Consider the following 24,920-nt stretch of genomic DNA (forward strand, 5'->3'; position numbering starts at 1 on the left):
TTTGGAACAGCCAGTCATTCCACTTTGGGACAAAAATTACCTTTTTTTCCCTTTACCAAAAACACATCTTACTTTCATCACCTAAGGAATTATTTTAATTGTCATATGTTAATTAGAAATTTTTCAACCTAGCTAACTTTTTGCAGCTTTTTTTTTTTTTTTTTTTTAATCTCACTCTGTTGCCCAGGCGGGAGTACAGTGGCATGATCTTGGCTCACTACAACCTCCACCTCCCAGGTTCAAGTGATTCTCCTGCCTCAGCCACCCGAGTAGCTGGGATGACAGGTGTTGGCCACCATGTCCAGCTAATTTTCATATTTTTAGTAGAGATGGGGTTTCACCATGTTGGTCAGGCTGGTCCTGAACTCCTGACCTCAAGTGATCCACCTACCTCAACCTCCCAAAGTGCCGGGGTTACAGACATGAGCCACTGCATCCAGCCTTGGTTTTCTTTTTCTTATCCATACCACTATCATCCTCTTCGTCTGAAGCCACATCTTCAATCTTGGGATTTTCTTCATCATCTTTTTCTTTTTCTTTCTCACCTTTCTCTTCCTCAGCCTCATCATCAGTGATTTACTTCTCCTACTCCTTTTCCAAATAAAAGGTAATAGAATAGCCTATGAACTTCAAGTGCTTCTTTACTATTTATTTGACCCACCTCTCTTATAAGTACTCTGTCTGGTCTTCTTTAAGGCAGAGGATTACTTTGGTACCACTACCAATGAGCTCAACATGGTCAGTATATACATTAAAGGAATCCCCGGCAGAAGACTCCCAGGCATACTGTTCATCATCATTATGCTTTATGATCACAACTACTTTATCAGTCACCAGATAGGCAGAATAAAAGTAAACACCAAACTATTTGCCTAATCATGAAGATGTCTGCACTAGCCTGAATAACCTCCATAAATGCTTTAGACAGAACTTGACAATAGTTCCCAAATTATTTGTGAGATAAGCCTTGGTCATGCCAATGCCTCATCATTGGTGATTTCCTTCTCTTGTTCAAAGTCAGGCTGTTTTCATGAGGGTTGGGGGGATGTCCCTGTTCAGCTGTTTACCACTGTCCAACTTGAAGAATTCTGTCATACTCTCAGAAAATATTGTCTAAGGCATCAGAAACATTAGAGATCAACTTTCAAAGGAAAATCTTCTTATAGGAATAGATGGTATTCTGCTCTGGGAAGTTTTTTGTTTTTCTGCATAGGAGTACCATAACTTTACCAATGTACAGCTATTAAGGCCACAGTTCTAAATAAATGAAACACATTATAAATTTCACAAAACTACAGTGAGGTCTTGTCAAGATAGCAGAGACCAGTAGGTTCTTTGAGAAACAATTCCGTAGGTATGGGAAGACTCAGCACCACCACAGATTTTTTGGATAAACTTAAGTAAGTCATTTGCTTTTTCCATGCCTCTTTTCCCATTTTTAATGGGGAAAAAAAAAACTATGCATTTTTCACTGTACAATATGAATTGTCCCCGTCAGTCTGCTTTTCCCCTTTAAACGCTTAAGCCTTCACAATCATCTTTGGAGAAAGGCACGGAACACAGACCGTCCTGTCATTCCATGTTCTTTTTCCTGGGCATTGTTCTTAATTAATCTTGGCAAAATAAACTTCTAAAATTCACTGAGACTTGGCTTAGATACTTCTTGGTTTACAAACTCGTGACCACAAAGGGACTATGAGTAGAGTTACCCTGACTTTGGACAAATCTCATATCAGTACTTGGTACCAGCCTGAGCTATCTTTACTGTTCAAATCAATAGGACAATTTGCTGAAGTCCAGGAGCATCTCCTCCAGAGAATCCCTGATCTCCCAAAATTTGGTTGAGGCCTAAGGTTCATTTTGCCATACAATTCCTTTTCTGGAGTTTTACTCACTTCCAACAAGGCAAGTGAGTTCTCTTGCTTCCATGAAGAGTGAAAGCAGGCAACTCTTCTTTGGAGTTTCAGCTCACTTCTAACAGGGAAGACAAGTTTTAGTTTTTTCTTGCTTCCAGGATGGTAGAGAGTAGTCTTCAGCCTGAGCCCCATTCGTAGGTAAGTAGCTTAATTGGAGTTTGTCTTGGGAATGCACCTTAATGACTAAAATTTACGATTAACAAACAGCTTGTCTTAATTTCTTCTTACCATTAGAAAGCTCAACAATTGTATAAATTGTGCAATTGTTTTGCTTAACTATTTTATTTTTTTGTTCCTGTTTTTGTTCTTGTTTTTGTTGTTTTGATCTTTTTCCCATTGGGTTGGATTAACTATACCTGACTTGGTCAAATCTGAAGGAAAGTTCCAAATTATGGGGAACAAGGCCTCAATTGTAGAGATATGGTTTCACTATGCTGCCTAGTCTGACTCAAACTCCTAGGCTCAAGCAATCCACATACTTCAGCCTCTCAAAGTGCTGGGATTCTAGACAATTCCCAAAGAAGATATACAAATAGCCAACAAGCATGTGGAAAAATGCTCAACATCACTATCAGGGAAATGCAAATCAAAACCACAATGCAATACCATCTTACTCCTGCAAGAATGCCCATAATCAAAAAAATAATAGATGTTGTCATGGATGTGGTGAAAAGGGAACATTTTCACACTGCTGGTCAGAATGGAAACTAGTACAACCACTATGGAAAACAGTATGGAGATTCCTTAAAGAACTAAAAGTAGATCTATTATTTGTTCCAGCAATTCCACTATTGAGTATCTACCCAGAGGAAAAGAAGTCACTATATAAAAAAGACACTTGCACACGCATGTTTATAGCAGCACAATTCACAATGGCAAAAATATGAAACCAATTCAAATGCCGATCAAGCAATGAGTCTGTAAAGAATGTGTAAATATATATATATACACACACACACACACACACGCACACCCCCATATACCATGGAATACTACTCAGCCATAAAAAAAGAATGAAATAATGGCATTCACAGCAACCTGGATGGAGTTGGAGGCCATTATTCTAAATGAAGTCATTCAGGAAAGGAAAATCAAACATCATATGTTCTCACAAGTGGAAGCTAAACTATGAGGATTCAAAGGCGTAAGAATGACACAGTGGACTTTGGAGACTCAGGAGAAAGGGTGCAAGGGGGGTGAGGAATAAAAGACTATACATTAAGTACCGTGTACACTGCTCAGGTGATGGGTGCACCAAAATCTCAAAAATCGCCACTAAAGAACTTATCCATGTAACCAAAAACCACCCATATCCCCAAAACTATTGAAATTTTAAAAAAAGAAAGAGAAAAAGCTTAATGGTTAAAAGCTTAATTAAAAGTTGATATCCAAGATGTATACACATATATATACACATATGTGACACATATATACATGTATACATGTATTTACAAATATATGTATATATACACATATGCATTTATAAATATATATTTATAATTATATAATTTATATATTTATATTTTATATATTATATTTTATATATAATTTATATAATTATATAATTTTTATATAAATTGTATATGTATATATAAATTGTATATGTATATATACATGTATATATAAAATTATATAAATTATATGTATATAATTTATATAATTATATATTTATAATTATAAATTTATAAATGCATATGTGTAAGATACAAATACATATGTATATGTATATATACACATGCATTTATAAATTTATAATTATAATATATAATTTATATAATTTATATATTTATAATTATAAATTTATAAATGCATATGTGTGTACATATACATATATTATATCTATATTTGTATACACATATACATTTACATATGTATACATAAATGTATACATATACTTATATGCATATACATATATAAATGTATAAATATATAGTTATATATTTATAAATGCATATATTTATAAATAGAATCTTTTTTTTCCTGAGAAAGTGTTTTTTTCTTCTTAAGTCAATTGAATTGTTTTCTCCATTTACTTATGCCTCTTTCCTTTTGCCATTCTCTGCTACATGAGGGACCTAAAGTTTCTAACAGCCTAGGATTCCTTAAAAAAACAAGAGATGGTAACAGATTCCTTTTTGAAAAGAAACCTCTGTTTTTCCTTATAGAACTCCAAGAGTATAAACAGACAAGTTGCTCTCAGATCTTAAACTTCTTGCTTTTGTATTGTTACCTGATTTCTTTTTTATTTTTATTTTATTATTTTATTTTTGTTATTATTATTATTTTTTTGCAACGGAGCTTCGCTTTATCACCCAGGCTGGAGTGCAATGGACTGATCTCAGCTCACTGCAACTTCTGCCTCCCAGGTTCAAGTGATTCTCCTGCTTCAGACTCCCAAGTAGCTGGAATTACAGGCGTGCACCACCACACCTGGCTAATTTTTGTATTTTTAGTAGAGATGGGGTTTCACCATGTTAGTCAGGTTGATCTCGAGACTCCTGAACTCAGGTGATCCACCTGCCTTGGCCTCCCAAAGTACTGGGATTACAGATGTGAGCCACCACACCAGGCCCTGATTTCTTTTTTGAATGAAATAATTATTACAACAGGAGCTACTGTTGAGTGTTTAAGGGTGGGGTTTAGACAGTTAAAAAAGTCTTTGTAACAAAGTTCACTATAAAATCATTATGTGACCTAATTCCATGTTATCGCTATCCTTTTGGATAATCAGGACTCAGTGTTAGCTCTGCCGAGAGCTCAGAGATGCATCTAAAGGATAGAGGCTAAAGGCAAAATTTAAAACTACCCATCTAAATACACTTGGTCTCCTGACGCAATCCTATAGTAGAGTTCTATAATTTTATGATTGACTTGGCATCCATTTTTAATCTCCACTGGCACAGCAGAATCTTTCTATCTCTTTCTCTCTGTCTCTGTATCTTGAGATGTAAATTTTGCTGTGATGTTCACCAAGGACTTATTCATTTAGTATACAAACTTAGGGCTATCTAGATGACAATTGCCTAGGGTAATGAAAGAGGTTATCAAGAAATTGGAAATCTAAAATAGGAAAAAAGGAAGTCTTATAAGTCTGTAAGATTACTTCTATCTGCATGTCTAAGGTGTATATGGATTTATGTGTCATATATATATATAATGTTTCACTACCAAAAATATATAAAAGAGTTCTGATTAATTGGCATAGAAAAAACTTAAATAAACTCTGTATCAGAAAAATAGAAACTTTGAGCCCAAATCCTTTTTCAAGTTCATGTGACTTAAGTAAATTCTTAATAAATAAGCTGGTTTGGGCCAGGAGTGGTGGCTAATGCCTGCAATACCAGCACTTTGGGAGGCTGAAGTGGGCAGGTCACCTCAGATCAGGAGTTTGAGACCAGCCTGGCCAACATGGTGAAACCTTGTCTCTACTAAAAATACAAAAACTAGCCAGGCCTGGTGGCATGTGCCTGTAGTTCCAGCTACTCAGGAGGCTGAGGCAGGAGAATCACTTGAACCCAGGAGGTAGAAGTTGCAGTGAACCAAGATCGTGCCACTGCACTCCAGACTGGGTGGGAGAGGGAGACTCTGTCTCAATAAATAAATAAATAAGCTGGTTTGAAATTATTGGTAAAATAAAATTAGAAATGGCTTCAGAATAGTCCACATATGTTATTGTTCAGATTTATTGGTCAAGAAGTCTAATATTTATCTCTGCTAGACATTATAGGTGTCAGAATTTAGCATAAGGGTTATAAAGCTTGCAGCTCAAGAGAAAATTATCTTTGTGTATTTTTTATAAATAAGAAATTTAATATTGTTGATTTAATAGAAACAGCTAAATCCTGAGTTACTGACAAAAAAAAAACTCACTTAATCTTAAAGTTCTTATTTAAGAAAAAACCTGATATTCACCAGCTATTAAAATGGTTAATAGGGAAATAACTTCAAATGATGACTATCACAATTTTCATAAGTAATCTAGGTAAACTATTTTTTAATTAATTAGATAAATGTAATGGAATAAATTCTTGTAAATAAACTTGCCATATAAATTGGAATCTAAAGTCATATTGAATTAAATAACTGACATTCATTAAATATCTGCATTATTTTAAATTTTTTAAATTACATTATAGGAAAACATGTTCTTTCAAAAAAGTATTCTTATTTAAAGGAAAATTCTTTTTGTCTAATTCAAAAGTTATTTAAAGCTTATTTATGAAAATGGGCAAAAGAAACTAGTAAATAAGAGTGATGTAAAGGTAGTTATAAATATAAAGAGACTTTTTCGTAAGAAAAGATAAAACGAAAATAATTTTATATGAAAAAGAATATTGTAAATTTTTGCCCTAAAATAAAATGACTGGTTATTTAGAAAAGAGGAGTGTTTAGGATAAAACAGGCAAGTCCAAGCACGTTGTAAATGGTTTGTGTAAGTTGTAATAAAGTTTTAAAAAGAGAACTTGTGATTTTAAAAACTGGATCAAGTTGCCTATAATTAAAAGGAAATTATTTATAATGTTTATATAAATTTATATAAATAAATTTATATGAATTATTTGCAATAGTACTAGAGATTGAACTTGGATATTTAAAATACACTAAGAATTGGTTAGAACAATAAAATTTTCTTAAGGTATTAATTTACTCTTATATAAAATTAGAAGAGATTTTAATTTTGTACTTGTTTTTCTTTTTTGAGGCAGGGTTTCACTCAGTCACCCAGGCTGTAGTTCAGTGGCACGATCTCAGCTCACAACAGCCTTGACCCCCCGGGCTTATGTGATTCTCTCACCTCAGCCTCCTGAGTAGCTGGGACTACAGGTATGTGCCACCACACTCAGCTAATTTTTTGTATTTTTAGTAGAGAGGGCATTTGCCATGTTGCCCAGGCTAGTCTTGAACTCCTGGACTCAAGTGATCCAGCCAACTTAGCCTCCCAAAGTGCTGGGATTACAGGCATGAGTAATAAGAACTGTGCCTGGCCTTAATTTTGTTTTTAACCCAAAAGTTCAACTTTTATTGTGTCCCACTGTTTTCAGCTTTCTGTCCCCTTTGAGAAGGCCTGAAGTAATACCTCTTTCTTTCAACTTCATCAGCTGTTGTAACTTTTTTCCTCAGGTTCTAACTGCTGTTGTTGCCTGATGCTAAAAATGTTTTATATTAAAAGTCTAAAGAAAATGTTTTCTTCCAATATAACATTCTGTGCTTTAGTTTTCAACTTTTCTATAAAGCTAAAAAATTTCACTTATGACCCAGAATACATTCTTCCTATGTCTAACTAATTCAAGTACTATTTTCATTAGTTTTGACTTCCAAGTTATCTAAATGGACTCCTCATAGGGAAAATCAATCGTATTTCAGAAGGACTTTTTTGCCTTTTGGTAACCGACCTAACAAACAGATTTTATGTTTTATCAAAATAATTCCTGTGTAATTGTGATTATGTTTTGCTTTGTTTATGAAAATTGAAATTAAAAATTTTTAAAGTAAGGTTAATTACATATATGTAACTTTTAAAGTCCTTGCGGTGATAAGTTACAGGGCTTTGATTCTTGGATCTAAGAAAGACAAGTTCTGCTGAATCTTAAACATTGACAGTAGTTAAAGCCTCATCTTCTGACCCAGGAGAAGTTGACAGTCAAAATAAACTGTGTTCATGAGACACGGGGACAGAAATTAAAACTGTTCAGCCCCTCTAGGCCCAGGGACTATCAGGGAAGAGATGGACACAGGAGATTGTAAGGGCCAAATTTGAGAGAGAAATTAGTTCAGAGTCTATCTATAAATTAAGTATTAATTTCAAAGGCACACTGATGCAAGACCAGTATGTGGGCTCCTGTGTCAGGTTAAAAAGGGTTTCTTGGAATATTAACCCATTTTTTAAATTATAAAAGGTTATAAAAAGGTTTATAGCTGGGCACAGTGGCTCACATCTGTAATCCCAGCACTTTGGGAAGGCAGCCAAGGTGGGAGGATCACTTGAGCCCAGGAGTTCAAGACCAGCCTGGGCAATATGACAAAACCCCATCTCTACAAAAAGAATACCAAAAAATTTATCTGGGTGTGGTGGCACATGCCTGTAGTCCCAGCTACTCAGGAGGCTGAGGCAGGAGGATCACTTTAGCCTGGGAGGACAAGGCTACAGTGAGCCATGATCATGCCACTGTACTCCAACCTGGGCAACAGAGACTCTATCTCAAAATAAAATTTAAAAAAAAAAAAAAAAACCTAAAATTAAAAATTAAAAAATGAAAGGTTTATTAAAATTAAATTCTGGGGCCGGGCACAGTGGCTCACCCCTGTAATCCCAGCACTTTGGGAGGCCGAGGCAGGTGCATCACCTGAGGTCAGGAGTTCGAGACCAGCCTGGCCAACATGGTGAAACCCCGTCTCTACTAAAAATAAAAAAATTAGCTGGGCGTGGTGGCAGGCACCTGTAATCCCAACTACTCGGGAGGCTGAGGGAGAAGAATTGCTTGAACCCGGGAGGCGGAGGTTGCAGTGAGCCGAGATTACACCACTGCACTACAGCCTGGGGGACAAAAGCGAGACTTCATCTCAAAAAAAAAAATTAAATCCTATGATCAAGAGGCTCACAATTTTATAGATTTGTTTATCAGATTTGAGAGGCAGATTTAATTGGCCTCATGCTGTCTTAATTAGGGCTTATTATTGGGGAAATTAAGTCTCCTTTCTGAAGAATAAAGGTTTTTGCCATTGTTAAATCTTTGAGGTTTCATTTTGGCTAACTAAATGATAACTTGAAATATCGTTATAGTGATGTGGATTCTATTTTTTAATATTAAGAGTTTTAAACCTTTGACATTTGACAAACTTTGCAAAATCAAATTCAAAATAAGGTTTTTTTTACCTGATTAACCCTTTTATATATTAGGTCCTCCAACGTCCAAAAGAGACATATTTGACTGTGCAATATATTAAAATCATGTAAGAAGCATTGCCAAATATAAAATAACATTTAGCTTTCTTTGAGTTATATTCATTTAAATACTTTATTAGTATGTGTTACAAAATTATATAAAATTTGTATAATTCTGATATGTCTCAGTATATATTATCAGTAATAATTATAATTGTTATGTTAAATTGTTGTATGCCACAGAGATGACCAGATTTCCTTGTCAATTGTGTCTTTAACTGTGGCTGTCCTAAAACTTTCGTCATTCACAGACAATTGTTGTCTTATTTCAATTCATTTCAAAAAGCAGTTTATAATCAGCCATGGGATTCTGATGGGTACTCTTAAATGCAGATCTCTGGTACTTTGAAAATTGTGCCACTAAAATAGAAAAGGAAAAAACAAAAACAATTTCCAGGACTCTCATAGAAAGTTAATATATTCATAACAAGTGCTGGCCCAATATTGGGGAAAACAAGAACAGCATGGACTAAATTAACAAAAGACCAAGAGACTATTTTTATAATTTTTTTCTTAAAATGTTGCTGATCCTTTCTTTTTTGTTTTCTAAAGTCAAGAAAACTTTTTACTTTTGAGATATTTATAGCTTTTAGCAATTGGGTAAAGTATACTCTTGTGAGAAGAATCTGGATCATATTTCTTTCTCTCTACCTGATTTCTTTAGAATTCAGAAGCCATTTGTGATTATTCTTAACTTATGGCAATATAGTTATTTGCATAAGTGCAATAAGAATCTGTGTTTTCCGCAACAGATCACAATTGGAGACTAATTATTTTACCAAGGCTTTGACTGCAATGGCATGTTTTCAAATATAAACAGATGGCTTTAAGGAATCAAAGTTGATTTATAGAGGCAATAAAAGACCCTTGGGAAAACTGGCCTCATACTTTGTCTACACAGTCCCCATATAGGGTTCCTGGCCTGTAGTAAGTAAAGAATGTCACTTTCTGACAGGCTCAAGCACCCCAAGATATCTTGGGACCTTGAGAGAAGAGGAATTTACCCAACTCATACAGGTATTTTCGGGCACAAATAAATCTGTGGCTCGGCTCAAAGCTTTAAAAAATCTAATTTGAGATTTCTGTAAAGTTCCATCAAAGCCAATTTAAAAAGAGCCTATGTGACAAATAATTGTTCTTGCTACGCTTTATGCAAATAATCAGGCCAAGTATAATAAGACTAAAACTTATACTGCAACAAATCGGTTCTACTGTAATTTTGTCTCAAAATAGGGATTGGAGAGAGAAAAATCATGATTCAAACTATAGTATGACTTATTAGATTCTAGCCTTGAGTAATTTTTTTGATTTTTATTATTATCTAGAATTCAGACCAAATTCTAAAGTTTTTCCTGGCTCTGAGGCTCCAAAATAATGTTTTTTTTTTCTATTTTCTTTTATTTTTTTCCTATGTTTTCCCTGATCTCAAATTACTAAAAATTAAGCTACGCTTTTCTTAAAGCCTTGTGAACTGAAGCTGGACAATTTAAACTTTGGAAGAAAATAACAGCAACCTATTTTTATACATAAACCACTTTTATGCCTGCCTATTGATGTATGAACTTCTGAATAATATGGTCTGTATCAGTTTTCCAAGATTGTTCTTCCTTTTTTTGTTTGTTTGTTTATAGTTGTCTTTCTCTATTCCTGTCCCTATTTTTTCTTCATAAGACATGAGGCTTCCTAACCTGCTAAAAATGAGCTTTCCTAACAATGTGGGACCTATTTGTCTGGGAATAAACTGTCCTAGCCACAAGAGATCAGACAAAACCCAAGACCAGAGACTCATTTTCTTCTAAAATACTGCCTCTGAAAGATTTCTAAAAAAAAGAGGAAGAAAAAATGTAAAAGGAAAATAAAAATTTGGAATTCCAATTTTCTATGCCAAAAGGAAAAAAAAATGATCTGAAAGCTGAGTCATTGAAGAAGTTGCCTTTCCTTTCATTCTTAAGCAGATATCTACAGACAAAAGGTTTAAAAATTTTCCACAGGTAGCTATTCTATGTTCACTTTATCTTAGGTAAAATGCCTGAACATGAGATGAAAACTTGACTATTCCCCTACCTGTTCCTTTTCTCTTGCAACAGGTAGATTCAGTAATGTGATCACACCTTCCATTTTTACCCAAAAACCTGCTTTACCCCTTTAAATACCAAAGCCCTCAAAATCCTCTTTGGAGAAAGGCATAGGCCACAGACTGTTTCTCTCATTTCATGTTTTTTCTCCCAGTCATTGTCCTTATCCTTGGCAAAATAAATGTCTGAATTGATTGAGACCTTTCTCAGATACTTTTTGGGTTACATTGTAAAAGTGTTAATCTTTTTAAAAATTTTCCTGAAATACCTGGGTAAAATGAAGTGATATTAAAATCAATTGTTTAGTTGTAACTTCCCAATGTATATTGTGTCAACAGGTAGATTATTACAGTCTTCTCTTTCCTTCCACACATTTATAAACATCAAGCCACAGCCCTTTTCATGGAGCTGGAAGATTTTAGTGAGACATAGTTTACCATTGTACCTCCAGCTCTGTTCACTCTTCTTTCTGGACTTTACCCCATCTGGCTATGCTCTTCCTTTTCTTCCAGATGTTCATTTTAGCTTTCATCTCATCACTTATTTTATACTGCACATGTTATTCCTTGCTTTTCAAAATCAGCTGCCACTGAAAAGAATTGCTCCAAACCTGGCCTGAGACATAACTTTTTACTTGATGTAATTGACAACTTGTTTCTGGGAAGACATGACAATTCCTCATAAAATAATTAAGCAATATTCAGATAAAGTTTAATGAAATTAAGACTTATTCTAGGAAAGTCAGGTTAGGTAAGAGTGGATATTAATACAAACAGGAAGTTATTGGTGAAGAGCAGTTCTATGATGACATAAAGCAGAAGCCAAAATACAGTGGGTTGAGAAATTCAAAATAGTAAGGAATTGCAGACCATGAAGGCAGGTGTCTGTTTCAAGAATCTTGGTTGGGAAAGGCAGGAGAAAGGGAAGGTGATAGCCATTTTATAAGGATGATGAACATTTGATCATGTTTATATGTAGAAAGAATGGAGAGTTGTAACTATCTGTTAGATAAAAGCTTTTGCCTCTCATTACATGTAAGATGGCATGTTCTGATTTGGTTTCACTTCTTTAGGTAAGAAATATAAATTTAAGAATGGAGAAAAGCTTATTTTCATTACCTAATATTAGAGAGTATAGTATAGAGCAAGATCTCCTATATTCATTTATCCAGTAAACTATGGATCTTGATAAAAATTAAGATTTCAGGACTTTGTGCCAGACCCACTAACCCAGAATGTCTAAGAAAGAGGCCTAGAAATCTGCATAACATGTACTTTATGAGCAAACAAAGTTGGAAAAAAATGTTGCAGTGATGAAAAGCACAGGCTCTGTAATCAGAAAAATCTTGGTTGCAAGTCTTCTCCATCACTATATGACCTTGTATAAATTATTCTATCTCCTCAGTGGCTGTTGAATGAACAAGATGATATAATACAAGTAAAGTGTTGTTAAATAAATTTTATAGGAGGCCATTGGTTTGGACTAAGTTCCTACACAACACCCAACAAACCAAACCAAAATGGAGTTACTTATGCTGAAGTTTCATGCCACCAAGCTACTAAGAGTTTTACATGACATTCCAAGACATCAAGAGAGAGATAATAGCCAAATACCCAAGCAGAGCTGTTTTAGCCAGCATGATAAGGAACTCCCCTTTGCTTTAACCTTTACAAGAAAAGTAATTTTGAAATGACCAATCACTTTTTGTTTTCTGTTTCTGCTTTCTTCAGTTTATTTCTACCTATAAAACCAGCCTCTTCTCCTCAGCTCGTCGGAACTCTCATCCTATTTTACAGAATAAAATATTGCCCAATTGTAGAATTACAGATAAAAACCAATAAAGATATTTGAGTTTGTTGCAGTTTTCTCTTTTGATAGTCCTGGTAGCCATAAAAAGGGACCTTAAGAAGATAGTTGGCAACTCACAAGACCCCTTGAGAGATGCAGGAAAGACACTGTTGACCCCTTTTGAGGTCCCCTGTCTTCCTCACGGAGTCCTTAAGGCTGTAAGTTCCTGTCAGGTTGGACTCTGCTCGTTTTGGATTCAGCTCCCTGATATTATTGGCTTTTGAATCCAGGGTTAGTTTGTCCTGTAAGAGAGCATTTGACCTTGGGGTAACAAGTATTAGTTTGTGCTCTAAGAGGGAACTTGACTTTTGGGCTTGTGGTGGCCAATGAGATACTGGCAATAGCTACAGTGTTTTTTGGTTTGTTGTTGCTGTTGTTGTTGCTGCTGCTGTTGTTGTTGTTGTTGTTGTTGTTGTTGTTTGAGAAAGGGTCTTACTCTGTCACTCAGGTTGGAGTGCAGAGGTGCAATCTGGGCTCAATGCAACCTCTGCTTCCCAGACTCAAGGGATTCTCCAGCCTCAGCCTCCCGAGTAGCTGGTACTACAAGGGTGAGAAACCACACTCGGCCAATTTTTGTATTTTTTGTAGAAACAGGGTTTCGTTATGTTGCCTAAATTGGTCTCAAACTCCTGGGCTCAAGTCATCTGCCTGCCTCAGCCTCTGAAAGTGCTGTGATTACAGGCTTGAGCCACCTCACCCAGTCAAGAGCTACAGTTTTTAAAATGATAGCAGTGGCAGTATGTGGTTATTACTGCAGGGGATGAACTGTGAGCTTTCAGAATCACAGGTATTTGGGTTCTATCCTCTTCATTTCTACTTCTTGGGCATTTAGGTAAGAAAGTCCTCAGATGTCTGACCGAGTCAGACAGAAACTGTAAAGCCATTGGCTAAGTTGGTCAAGGGGATGTTAGAGCCAAAGCCAAGGCTTGTCTAGTGGGCACTGGTAAGGCAGTAAAGAGCTTCCAGAGTGTTGCCACTGAAAAAAATAATAATAATAATGTTTCTGTGAAAGGATAAGCTGTTCACAGAATGGGCTAGTTGATATTAACCCCTTAATCTCAAGAAAATGTTGTGTAACAAGGTACACTGTGAAAGCATTATACAACCCAACCCTATGGCATGTCCCTCTTAGGCTTTTATTTCAGCTCTGAAAGATCCAAGATTCAATGCAAAAAAATGAATCATTAATTTCTAAACTAAGTACTCTGTCTATGCCTGCCTTTTACATGCACAAATATTAGCTCCCACAAGCCACATATACTTACAAAAATGGCGAAATCTTACTAGATATAATTTAGAATTATTATGGCCATTAAACAACACTACACAGTAAGATGTACATTTAAAAATGGAGGCTCCTGACTGGGCATGGTAGTTCACACCTCTAATTTCAATGATTTTGGAGGCCAAAGCAAGAGGATCACTTGAGGCCAGGAGTTTAAGACCAAACTGGGCAACATAGCAAGACCCCTTCTCTACAAAAAATTATCTCTACTTGGGAGGCTGAGGCAGAAGTTCAGTTGAGCCCAGGAGTTCAAGGTTACAGTGAGCTGTGATGCCACTGCCCTCCAGCCTGGGTGACAGAGTAAGACCCTATCTCAAAAAAATACAAGAAAATAAAATAAAATGAGGGCTCCTGGATTAGGCCCACCCAGAGATGCCCATTAATGTGCAGAAGCTTCTAAAATATTTCAAAAATGTTCTTATTGTCTCTTTCAAAAGACTACAAAACACAAATGAAAAGCTTAAGTGACTAATTGATAAGAAAAACTGAGGCCAGTCATAGTGGCTCATGCCTGTAATCCCAGAATATTGAGAGGTTGAGATGGGTGGATTACTTGAGTCCAGGAGTTTTAGACCAGCCTGGGCAACATGGCAAAACCCCATCTCTAGCAAAAACAACAACAAAAATACAAAATATAGCCAGGCATGGTGGTGTGCGCCTGTAGTCCCAACTACTCAGGAGACTGATGGGAGGATTGCTTGAGCCCAGGAGGAGGCTGCAGTGAGCCAAGATCAAGTCACCACACTCCACTCCAGCCTGGGAGATAGAGTGAGACCCTGTCTCAGAAGAAAAAAAAAAAAAAAAATAGGCTGAGAGCATTGGCTCAACCGCCTGTAATCCCAGCGTTTTGAAAGGCCAAGGCGGGTGGATACTTGAGGTCAGATGTTCGAGACCAGCCTGGCAAACATGGTGGAAGCCCATCTCTACCAAAAATACAAAAATAATTAGCCAGGTATGGTGGCGCATGCCTGCAATCCCAACTACTCGGGAGGCTGAGGAAGGAGAATCACTTAAACCTGGGAGGCGGAGGTCACAGTGAGCCGAGAGGGTGCTACTGCACTTTTATCCCATTTACATCCACCTAATTTATTCATTTTTTTCTTCTTTAAACTCTCTGTAAAGACTGTCAAAACTTACCAATGCCACTTATATTGCAAGTCTTCATGGAGGGGTATTGGGGAAAGTTTTTTTTATTTTTTATTTTTTATTTTTTTATTACACTTTAAGTTCTAGAGTACATGGGCACAAGGTGGTTTGTTACATAGGTATACATGTGTCATGCTGGTTTACTGCACCCCTCAACTCATCACTTACATTAGGTATTTCTCCAATGCCATCCCTCCCCCAGCCCACCACTCCCTGACAGGCCCCAGTGTGTGATGTTCCCTATCCTGTGTCCAAGTGTTCTCATTGTTCAATTCCAACCTATGAGTGAGAACATGCAGTGTTTGGTTTTCTGTCCTTGTGATAGTCTGCTCAGAATGATGGTTTCCAGCTTCATCCATGTCCCTGCAAAGGACATGAACTCATCCTTTTATATGGCTGCATAGTATTTCATGGTGTATAGGTGCCACATTTTCTGATCCAGTCTATCATTGATGGACATTTGGGTTGGATCCAAGTCTTTGCAATTGTGAATAGTGCTGCAATAAACATATGTGTGCATGTGTCTTTATAGTAGCATGATTTACAATCCTTTGGGTATATACCCAGCAATGGGAACACTGGGTCAAATGGTATTTCTAGTTCTAGATCCTTGAGGAATTGCCACACTGTCTTCCACAATGGTTGAACTAATTTACACTCCCACCAACAGTGTAAAAGTGTTTCTATTTCTTCACATCCTCTCCAGCACCTGTTGTTTCCTGACTTTTTAATGATCATCATTCTAACTGGCGTGAGATGGTATTTCATTGTGGTTTTGATTTGCATTTTTCTAATGATGAGTGATGATGAGCATTTTTTTATGTGTCTGCTGGCTGCATAAATGTCTTCTTTTTAGAAGTGTCTGTTCATATTCTTTGCCCACTTTTTGAGGGGGTTGTTTGTTTTTTCTTGTAAATTTATTTGAGTTCTTTGTAGATTCTGGATATTAGCCCTTTGTCAGATGGATAGATTGGAAAAGTTTTCTCCTATTCTGTAGGTTGCCTGCTCACTCTCATGATAATTTCTTTTGCTGTGCAGAAGCTCTTTAGTTTAATTAGATCCCATTTGTCAATGTTGGCTTTTGTTGCCATTGCTTTTGGTGTTTTAGTCATGAAGTGCTTGCCCATGCCTATGTCCTCAATGGTATTGCCTAGGTTTTCTTCTAGGGTTTTTATGGTTTTAGGTCTAACATTTAAGTCTTTAATCCATCTTGAATTAATTTTTGTATAAGGTGTAAGGAAGGGATCCAGTTTCAGCTTTCTACATCTTGTTAGCCAGTTTTCCCAGCACTACTTATTAAATAGGGAATCCTTTCCCCATTTCTTGTTTTTGTCAGGTTTGTCAAAGACCAGATGGTTGTAGATGTGTGGTGTTATTTCTGAGGCTTCTGTTCTGTTCCATTGGTCTATGTATCTGTTTTGGTACCAGTACCATGCTGTTTTGCTTACTGTAGTCTTGTAGTATAGTTTGAAGTCAGGTAGCATGATGACTCCAGCTTTGTTCTTTTGGCTTAGGATTGTCTTGGCAATGTGGGCTCTTTTTTGGTTCCATATGAACTTTAAAGTAGTTTTTTCCAATTCTGTGAAGAAAGTCATGCGTAGCTTCATGGGGATAGCATTGAATCTATAAATTACCTTGGGCAGTATGGCCATTTTCACAATATTGATTCTTCCTGTCCATGAGCATGGAATGTTCTTCCATTTGTTTGTGTTCTCTTTTATTTAGTTGAGCAGTGGTTTGTAGTTCTCCTTGAAGAGGTCCTTCACATCCCTTGTAAGTTAGATTCCTAGATATTTTCTTCTATTTGTAGCAATTGTGAATGGGAGTTCATTCATGATTTGGCTCTCTGTTTGTCTGTTATTGGTGTATAGGAATGCTTGTGATTTTTGCACACTGATTTTGTATCCTGAGACTTTGCTGACGTTGCTTATCAGCTTAAGGAGATTTTGGGATGAGATGATGGGGTTTTCTAAACATACAATCATGTCATCTGCAAACAGGGACAATTTGACTTCCTCTTTTCCTGATTGAATATCCTTTATTTCTTTCTTGCCTGATTGCCCTGGCCAGAAGTTCCAACACTATGTTGAATAGTAGTGGTGAGAGAGGCCATCCCTATCTTGTGCCAGTTTTCAAAGGCAATGCTTCCAGTTTTTGCCCATTCAATATGATATTGGCTGTGGGTTTGTCATAAATAGCCCTTATTATTTTGAGTTACGTTCCATCAATACCTAGTTTATTGACAGTTTTTAGCATGAAGGGCTGTTGAATTTTGTCAAAGGCCTTTTCTGCATCTATTGAGATAATCATGTGGTTTTTCTCGTTGGTTCTGTTTACCTGATGGATTACGTTTATTGATTTGTATATGTTGAACCAGCCTTGCATCCCAGGGATGAAGCCGAATTGATTGCAGTGGATAAGCTTTCTGATGTGCTGCTGGATAGGGCTTGCTGGTATTTTATTGAGGATTTTCACATCAATATTCATCAGGGATATTTGTCGAAAATTCCCTTTTTTTGCTGTGTCTCTGCCAGGCCTTGGTATGATGGTGGTCTCACAAAATGAGTTACGGAGGATTCCCCCTTTTTCTATTGATGGGTTAGTTTCACAAGGAATGGTACCATCTCCTCTTTGTACCTCTGGTAGAATTCGGCTGTGAATCCATCTGGCCCTGGACTTTTTTTGGTTGGTAGGCTATTAATTACTGCCTCAATTTCAGAGCATGTTATTTGTCTATTCAGAGATTCAACTTCGTCCTCGTTTAGTCTTGAAAGGGTGTTTATGTGTCCAGGAATGTATCCATTTCTTCTAGATTTTCTAGTTTATTTGAATAGAGGTGTTTATAGTATTCTCTGATGGTAGTTTGTATTTCTGTGGGATCAATAGTGATATCCCCTTTATCATTTTTTTTAATTTATTTATTATTATTATACTTTAAGTTGTAGGGTACATGTGCATAACGTGCAGGTTTGTTACATATGTATACTTGTGCCTATTGCAACTATTTGATTCTTCTCTTCTCTTCTTTATTAGTCTTGCTAGTGGTCTATCAATTTTGTTGATCTTTTCAAAAAACCAGCTCCTGGATTCATTGATTTTTTGAAGGGTTTTTTGTGTCTGTATCTCCTTCAGTTCTACTCTGACCTTAGTTATTTCTTTCCTTCTGCTATCTTTTGAATTTCTTTGCTCTTGCTTCTCTAGTTCTTTTAATTGTGATATTAGGGTGTCAATTTTAGATCTTTCCTGCTTTCTCTTGTGGACATTTAGTGCTATAAATTTCCCTCTACACATTGCTTTAAATGTGTCCCAGAGAGTCCGGTAGGTTGTGCCTTTGTTCTCATTGGTTTCAAAGAATATCTTTATTTCTGCCTTAATTTTCTTATTTACCCAGCAGTCATTCAGAAGCAGGTTGTTCAGTTTGCATGTAGCTGTGCGATTTTGAGTGAGTTTCTTAATTCTGAGCTCAATTTGATTGCATTGTGGTATGAGAGACAGTTCTGAATTCTGTTCTTTTACATTTGCTGAGGAGTCCTTTACTTCCACTTATGTGGTCAATTTTAGAATAAGTGCAGTGTGGTGCTGAGAAGAATGTGTATTCTGTTGATTTGGGGTGGAGAGTTCTATAGATGTCTATTAGGTCTGCTTGGCACAGAGCTAAGTTCAAGTCCTGGATATCCTTGCTAACCTTCTGTCTCGTTGATCTGTCTAATCTTGACATCGGGGTGTTAAAATCTCCCATTATTATTGTGTGGGAGTCTAAGTCTCTTTGTATGTCTCTAACGACTTGCTTTATGAATCTGGGTTCTCCTGTATTGGGTGCACATATTTTTTTTGGATAGTTAGCTCTTCTTGTTGAATTGTTCCCTTTATCATTATGTAATGCCCTCTTTATCTCTTTTGATCTTTGTTGGTGTAAAGTCTGTTTCATCAGAGACTAGGATGGCAACCCTTGCTTTTTTGTGCTTTCCATTTGCTTGGTAGATTTTCCTCATCCCTTTATTTTGAACCCATGTTTGTCTCTGCACATAAGATGGGTCTCCTGAATACAGCACACTGATGGGTCTTGACTCTTTATCCAATTTGCCAGTCTGTGCCTTTTAATTGGGGCATTTACCCCATTTACATTTAAGGTTAATATTGTTATATGTGAATTTGAGCATGTCATTATGATGTTAGCTGTTTATTTTGCCTATTAATTGATGCGGTTTCTTCATAGCATCTATGGTCTTTACCATTTGGCATGTTTTTGCAGTGGCTGGTACCAGTTGTTCCTTTGTATGTTTAGTGCTTCCTTCAGGAGCTCATGTAAGGCCGGCCTGTTGGTGACAAAAATCTCTCAGCATTTGCTTGTCTGTAAATAATTTTATTTCTCCTTCCCTTATGAAGCTTAGTTTGACTGCATATGAAATTCTGGGTTGAAAATTCTTTTCTTTAAAAATGTTGAATACTGGCCCCCACTCTCTTCTGGCTTGTAGGGTTTCTGCCGAGAGATCTGTTGTTAGTCTGATGGGCTTCTGTTTGTGGGTAACTCGCCCTTTCTCTCTGGCTGCCCTTAACATTTTTTCCTTTGTTTCAACCTTGGTGAATCTGACAATTATGTGTCTTGTAGTTGCTCTTTACGAGGGGTATCTTTGTGGTCTTCTGCGTATTTCCTGATTTTGAATGTTGGCCTGCCTTGCTAGGTTGGGGAAGTTCTGGATAATATCCTGAAGAGTGTTTTCCAACTTGGTTCCATTCTCCCCATCACTTTTAGATACACCAATGAAACATAGATTTGGTTTTTTCACATAGTCCCATATTTCTTGGAGGCTTTGTTCATTTCTTTTTACTCTTTTTTCTCTAAACTTGTCTTCTCACTTTTTTTCATTAATTTGACCTTCAATCACAGATAACCTTTTTTCCACTTGATTGAACTGGCTATTGAAGCTTGTGCATACGTCACAAAGTTCTCGTGCCATGGTTTTCAGCACCATCAGGTAATTTAAGGTCGTCACTACACTGTTTATTCTAGTTAGCCATTCGTCTAACCTTCTTTCAAGGTTTCTAGTTTCCTTGCGATGGTTAGAACATGCTCCTTTAGCTTGGAGAAGTTTGTTATTACCGACCTTCTGAAGCCTCAGTCAACTCATCAAAGTCATTCTCCATCCAGCTTTGTTCCATTGTTGGCGAGAGCTGTGATCCTTTGGAGGAGAAGAGGCACTCTGGTTTTTAGAATGTTCAGCTTTTCTGCTCTGGTTTCTCCCCATCTTTGTGGTTTTATCTACCTTTGGTCTTTGATGTTGGTGACCTACAGATGGGGTTTTGGTGTAGATGTCCTTTTTGTTGATGTCGATGCTATTCCTTTCTGTTTGTTAGTTTTTCTTCTAACAGTCAGGTGCCTCAGCTGCAAGTCTGTTGGAGTTTGCTGGAGGTCCACTCCAGACCCTGTTGTCTGGGTATCACCAGCAGAGGCTGCTGAACAGCAAATATTGAAGAACAGCAAATATTGCTGCCTGATCCTTCCTCTGGAAGCTTCGTCTCAGAGGGTCACCACCTGTATGAGGTGTCTGTCGGCCCTTACTGGGAAGTGTTTACCAGTTAGGCTACACCGGGGTCAGGGACTCACTTGAGGAGGCAGTCTGTCTGTTCTCAAAGCTCAAACACCATGCTGGGAGAACCACTGCTCTCTTCAGAGCTGTCAGACAGGGACGTTTAAGTCTGCAGAAGTGTCTGCTACCTTTTGTTCAGTTATGCCCTGCCCACAGAGGTGGAGTCTATAGAGGCAGTAGGCCTTGCTGAGCTGCGGTGGGCTCCATCTAGTTCAAGCTTCCCGGCCGCTTTGTTTACCTACTCAAGCCTCAGCAATGGCAGACACACCTCCCTCTGTCAGGCTGCAGCCTCGCAGGTTGATCTCAGACTGTTGCACTAGCAGTGAGCAAGGCTCCATGGGCATGGGACCCACTGAACCAGGCACAGGAAAGAATCTCCTGGTCTGCTAGTTGCTAAGACCATGGGAAAAGTGCAGTATTTGTGCAGGAGTGTCCCATTTTTCCAGGTACAGTCTGTCATGGCTTCCCTTGGCTAGGAAATGGAAATCCCCCAACCCCTTGCACTTCCCAGGTAGGCGATGCCCCACCCTGCTTTGGCTCACCCTCCGTGGGTTATATCCACTATCCAACCAGTCCCAATGAGATAACCAGGTACCTCAGTTGGAAATGCTGAAATCACCCATCTTCTTCGTCGATCTTGCTGGGAGCTGTAGACCACAGCTATTCCTATTTGGCCATCTTGGAATGGTGACCAAAAGTTTTTAATTAGCAATTAACTGCACCTCAGATAAACCTCACTAGTTACAGTGCAAAGCTAATGACTCATTCATAATAACGATGCTTGATTTGCTCCTTAAAACTAGCCAAGGACAGGATTTATAGCTTTATGATCTCATATATCTAGGAGATAACAAGCTCATTTGATATTAAATCTAGGTTTTCAAATGCATGCTTATAATACAAATGTTGACAATTTTGAAGACATTTATGTTATTATTTTATTAACATTTTTAAAAACTAGCTTTACTTACTGAAGGTTATCTCAGATCACAAGAACTAAAAGCCATTTGAATTAACTTATTTTTGTGAGGGAATATTTTATATTAGCACTTTTTTCACTTTAAGCCAAACAGAACTCTGTAAATTTTGGCAATATCATCTGAGGTAGAAAAATATCACACAAATACAACATACATACACATACAGACATACATAAAAATACAGGCAGAAGCAGATCATATAGCCTTCATTAAAATTTTCATTTTCCCAGTTTCCAAATGGTTTATCTTCCCCTTTCAGACTATAAGTCTTTTAATTATCTGTTCCATTGCCCTAAGCAATTGCTAGCCCAACAACCCAAAATTTTTACTTCCAAAGGGATGACTCTTAGGTGAAACAAGGTAGGAAATTTACATCTTAAAGGCATGGAACTTAAACACCATTATATGCTGGCACAAAGATCTAAGTAGGAAACCTTGTCAAGACAAAATTGTCAAAGGTGAGGCTTGTTATATAAATTTAAGCCAATGCCTTTTCCATTGTAAGAGTGTCTAGAGACATTCTTTCTCTTCCTGGTGCACAGAGGGACACACTCCTACAAAGGCAGATTTCTTTTATAGTTGAAAGTTTCTTACAAAGAATTTCAAAGTAGCTAGCTAAATTCCCATAAAGGTGTATTTTGGAGACTGGTTTAGTTTGATAGGTGGTCTTTAAACTTAGCTTTGTTTCGTAACTAGATAACTGACTCCAGGGCCAAGGATGCATTCCCTATGCCTGGAGTTAGCATGGATAACTCTGAAAAAGAAGCAAATTCACTTGATTTATCCTTTATAAATACTTTATCCAGTTTTCTTTTTGACTTCATGGTGGGAGAGTAACCAGGAGAAAAAGTTGGCAGATTTAATTTTTTTCTTTTCTTTTTTTTTGTTTTTTGAGATGGAGTTTCACTCTATCACCCAGCTGGAGTGCAGTGGCATGATCTCGGCTCACTGAAGCCTCCACCTCCTGGGTTCAAGTGATTCTCCTGCCTCAGCCTCCTGAGTAGCTGAGACTATGGGAGTGTGCCACCATTCCTGCCTGATTTTTGTTTTTTTGTTTTTTTTTTTTTAAGTAGAGATGGAGTTTCACCATGTTGGCCAGGCTGGTCTCAAACTTTTGACCTCAAGTGATCCACCCCCCTCAGCCTTCCAAAGTGCTGGGATTACAGGAGTGAGCCACCACACCCAGCAAAAGAGAGTAATTTTTGTCATAAAGTAGAGTAGTTGTTTCAAGATGAAAAATAAGAAAATATGGGGAAAATGTGAATGGATGAGAAAGTTGTAAAACAACTGTGAAAAATGAATCTTGTGAAAGAAGTTTTATGTGCGATCAACCTGGCTAGGATTAGAAAAAAAGTTCTAAGTTTTTTCTAAAATATGAGAATTAATATCAAAAGTACACTGATGCAAAACTAGAATTTGGTTCTGTATGTTAAAAGAAGGTTTTCTTGGTATATTGATCTTGTCTTAATAGAAAATAGTGAAAGGTTTTTCTTTACCTTTTAGGTAACTGGCTAGGAAAAAAAGATACTGTGTTTTATCAAGATAATTTGTTGTGCTTTGTGCTTTTATCAGTTCTTTGATATTTGTTTAAAAAGTGAGTCTTCTCGATATTAAAAGAATGAAGGTTTTGCTCACAACTCTGTAACTATTACTGGTAGAAGGTACCTGAGTTACTGCTGGTAAATCCATATGAGTCTGCAGCAACCTCAATTCTTGCCTCCTTAGAAGAAAGAATTCGACTGAAGGACATAAGGCAAAAAGAGAGAGCAAGGTGTGGACGTTTCATTTTAAAAAGCTTTAGAACAGGAAAGAAAGGAAAGTACACTTGGAAGAGACCCAAGAGGGCAACCTGAAGGACAAGTGCCCTGTTTAACTGTGATCCTAGGACTTTACAGGCTGTCTCCTTTCCCATGATTCTTCCCTTAGGGTGGGCTGCCCTCATACACAGTGCCCCCTTTAGCCTTGGAAAGTGAGCACATGCAGTGTGCTTATTAAGTTTTACGCATGCCCATCTTAGGCTTTCTTCCCTTTTCTGGTGGCTTACCCCTGAAAGGTCATAATCCACCATTTGTCTTTTAATGTGCATGCCCAGGAAGTTGCTTCTCTGTGGCACCTGCATGCAATTAACACTTCAGTGCCACAGGTGTAAACCATCAGAAAATGGCCTCTCCCTGGCGCCAGCTGCCAATTTATCACTTTTAGACAGACAACGTGATAATTGTCAAACCATTACCCAAAATTCCTAGTGAGTGGGAAAGCCCTCTTCTGCCCCACACATGTCTGCCTAACTACCTGTAACATAAACTTCTATATTTGCCATAAAAATCTGATAGTGTCACTCTGATTAAATACACAACTATAATAAGTGTTTTTAAACTCTTAACATTTTGGACAAACTTCCCAAAATTATATCCTAAATTAAGTCTTTTTTCACCTGAAATTAACTTTAGGACTTTCCAGTTCAGCCCCTGGAAAACACTGAACATTTACAATTTTAAAAGAGAATGTTAATCAGTCTTGTTTGATATGTTATATGAGAAGTATTGTCAAAAAAAAAAAAAAAGTGATGCACCTGTAGTTCTAGATACTCAGAAGTCTGAGGCAGAAGGATCACTTGAGCCCAGAAGTTCAAAGCTGCCGTGAGCTATTCACAATAGCAAAGTCTTGGAACCAACCAAATGTCCATCAATGATAGACTGGATTAAGAAAATGTGGCACATACACACCATGGAATACTGTGCAGCCATAAAGAAGGATGAGTTCATGTCCTTTGCAGGGACATGAATGAAGCTGGAAACCATCATTCTCAGCAAACTATCACAAGGACAGAAAACCAAACACCGCTTGTTCTCACTCATAGGTGGAAACTGAACAATGAGATAACTTGGACACAGGAAGAGGAACATCACACACCAGGACCTGTTGTGTGCTGGGGGGACTGGGGGAGGGATAGCACTAGGAGAAATGCCTAATGTAATGTAAATGATAAGTTGATGGGTGCAGCAAACCAACATGGCACATGTATACCTATATATCAAACCTGTACGTTGTATGCATGTACCCTAAAACTTAAAGTATAATAAAAAATAAAATAAAAAGAATAATTATGAATTTTTCTGAGTTTTTTTTGAAATTTTGC

General features: G+C 37.2%; 1 pseudogene; it reads right to left on the reverse strand.

The window, feature by feature from the left end:
* Window positions 1-193: 193 nt before the first annotated feature.
* LOC100424292 (uncharacterized) overlaps window positions 194-24,920 on the reverse strand; it is a 59,039-nt pseudogene continuing 34,312 nt past the window's right edge.

Source organism: Macaca mulatta, chromosome 4 (assembly GCF_049350105.2).
Source record: "Macaca mulatta isolate MMU2019108-1 chromosome 4, T2T-MMU8v2.0, whole genome shotgun sequence".
NCBI classification, from domain to species: Eukaryota; Metazoa; Chordata; class Mammalia; order Primates; family Cercopithecidae; genus Macaca; species Macaca mulatta.